Below are 2,854 nucleotides of genomic sequence, written 5' to 3'. Positions count from 1 at the left end.
ATGCCTTAGGAGTCAGGATTGACTGCCTGTCTTCTCGGCTCCCGTGCACACTGGCCTTTCCCTCGAATGGGGTCCTTCTGCCTCGTGACCCAGTGGCCTGTGTCCTAGTCTGGCTTTTCCGGCAAGCTCCTAAGACCAGGGCTGCACTTTGTTCAGGGATATGCTTCCCCGGGCCCAGGAGGGAGGTCTCAGGGTTCCACGCAGGCCAGGATGGGGAGTGCCCTCCAAGACAGCAACAGCCGAGTGCATTTTGATGGAGGTGACAGGGAAGAGTAGAGTCAGAAGAGGTCAGAGTTAGATTGCGACAGGCAAGAACGCCAGGTCAGGACGTGATATTTTACCCCATGGAAAAGGGAGAAATAGTAAAAAGTTGGCTCTGGAAGCTCTGTGTTCACATCCCAGATCTTCTGGGCAACCCAGGGCTGGTTGATCGCCTTCGTGCCTTGGGGTATCGTGAGGAACCCTTGGAGTAGTGCAGGGAAAGCGCTGAGGGGAGGGCCTGACACATAAAAGTGGGCTCCTGCTCACATTGGCCTCTGTCCCTCTGACCAGCACACCTCCTTCCTCTCCCTTCCCCAGCCTGTTGGAGGGAGGAGGGAAGAAGTTGCTCTCACTTTGCATGTGTCTTCCCACTTCCGCTTCCAGAACTCGCACCCCTGGGTATCTTTGCTAGCATTCTATAGGCTGTGGGGTCTTGAAGGGCGTTTTAAGGTGAAAGGAGCCCAGAGGGCCTGGGTTATCACACCTGACCAGTGAGAAGAAGGGCAGGGCATGGAGGAGGAATGGCCTCTTGGGAGACACAGGCCCAAGCTCAGATCCGGGCTCTGTGAGACATTGGGAAGAGACCCCCATCTCTCAGAGCCACAGCGCCCTGTTCACAGAAGGTGGATAGCCACAAACCCCTGGCGTGGTTGCCATGACTGGACTGTTCACGTAACATGCGCCCTAATGTAATGTCATTACGGAATGGGGCAGATGCAAAGTAAGTGATACCAAATGTTACTTCTTTGATACCTGGAAACCTAGCAGCTTAGCTAAAAATGAAAGAGGAAGGGAGTCCTGGAGATAGGCAACTTTTACTGATTATGAGTAAAGGTTGGTTGTGGTATTTGGCTTTTAATAACAATCATCGGAGAGGTGGGGAGACCGTAAGTTTTGCATAGACAAAAGCAAACACGAAAGGGATGCTGCCCCAGCAAAGACTGTACAGACTCGGAGACCCACGAGGTGTCCAGGCCCAGAGCACCCAAACAGCTTGCCCCAGTGCAGGAGCCCTGCCTTCCAGAAATGCGTCACTGGACCGTGTCAGTGGCCTCCTGTGCCCCTGGGGACCCCCAAGTGGAAACCACGTGGCCAATTTTACCTCCCTCCAGATTCTACCTAGAGACCCAGAATCAGAAAAAATGGGCACTAAGGGGTCTGAACAGATGTCTTCGTGTTCCAGGTGGCTTATATTTGTTACCTGGTGCCTTGGGAAAACTCATAAACACCTTGGAGCCTCAGTGTCTTTATCTCTAAAATGGGGACTTTAGTCCCTGTGCCTCTTACGAGACTGTTGTTAGGACTAAACACAAAACCATAAGTGTAAAGGTCTGGCCTCTAAAGGATCCCATGCATGGTGGTGACTGAAAGGATAAGAGGGAGTAGGGCACAGGTCCCCAAATATGGCCAAGAAAGCAAAGGGCTGAAAAGGGGGACCCCTGAATGTAGAGTGGTTGGGAACCCAGGCATGTGAGAGGATTGAGCATTCTGGAAAATTCTACAGAGTGGAGAGCCTGAGGGGAGTGTGTCCAGACTCGAGAGGCAGATAGGACCTCTCTCTCCCCCATTTCGCAGGTAATGCATTGCCTTCGGAACAAGTGTCTGGTTCCGAGTCACTGAGGCAGGTTTGGACCACATCTCTGTGACCTCGAGCAACTGACCTGACCCCGGGCTTCCTCCTTCTCCAAGTGGCTGTAAAGACGCTGGCCGCTCAGAGCTGCCGGGGCCTCGCTGAGATGAAGTGTGGGGGCTCACTCAGCACTGTGCTCAGAGGGGCTGCTGGAAGTTTGGTTCTTTTACTCTTTGTGGGGATTCCAGCTTGCCCGCAGGGTTAACCGCTCACAACCCCCCCTGCCCTGCCCGCACGTGCCGTCTCTTGGCGACAGTCCCTGCAGTCTCTCTCTGGCTCTGTCTCCCTCACCCCCTAACCCAGGAGGTCATTTCAATTTCCAGCCCGTAACAGCACATTATTTCAGATGCACATCTGATTAAGCTCCCCTAACCTCAGGGTCTAATCTCGCATTTCTTGGGCCAGTGTGGGTGGACATTCGAGTTCACGGTGAAAGTCAGCGCACCAAGAAACAAGGGGTTATTGGCTGCCACACTCTGCTAGCCTGGGTTTGCTGCCTCAGCTACAACCTCCTTTTGTTCCTTGGCAAGAACACCCAGAGATCCCTAAATAAGGTGGGAGGCAGAGACGGTCCAGAGGTGTAATGTGTTCCCTAAAACCTGGTGATGGATCAGCTTCAGGCCAGGGGGCTCTGTCCTTGCTGCAAGCCAGCAATGTCTCATGTCCTCGACCACTGAAGATCCCCTGCACCAGGGCCTGCAGCCTGAACAAGGCCATAAGGAGTTCCCCCACCTATAAGAACAACAGAGGGGCACCTGGGTGGCTCAGTCAATTGGGTGTCTGCCTTCGGCTCAGGTCATGATCCCGGAGTCCCAGGATCTAGCGCTGTATCTGGCTCTCTGCTCAGTGGGGAGTCTGCTTCTCCCTCTAACCCTCCCCCCCTCCTGCTCTCTCATTCTCACTCTCTCTCAAATAAATAAATAAAATCTGAAAAAAAAAAAAAAAAAAAAAAAAACGCTTGAA

General features: G+C 53.2%; 2 protein-coding genes across 5 annotated transcripts in view; one reads left to right on the top strand and one right to left on the bottom strand.

Moving 5' to 3' along the window:
* TG (thyroglobulin) overlaps window positions 1-2,854 on the bottom strand; it is a 266,107-nt gene that overhangs the window by 85,329 nt on the left and 177,924 nt on the right. The window lies entirely within an intron of this gene.
* The window catches only part of SLA (Src like adaptor), a 63,402-nt gene that overhangs the window by 57,220 nt on the left and 3,328 nt on the right, over window positions 1-2,854 (top strand). The window lies entirely within an intron of this gene.

This window comes from Ailuropoda melanoleuca, chromosome 9 (genome assembly GCF_002007445.2).
Source record: "Ailuropoda melanoleuca isolate Jingjing chromosome 9, ASM200744v2, whole genome shotgun sequence".
NCBI lineage: Eukaryota > Metazoa > Chordata > Mammalia > Carnivora > Ursidae > Ailuropoda > Ailuropoda melanoleuca.
Note: the sequence above shows the minus strand (reverse complement) of the source record. Positions and strands in the feature narration are given on the sequence as shown.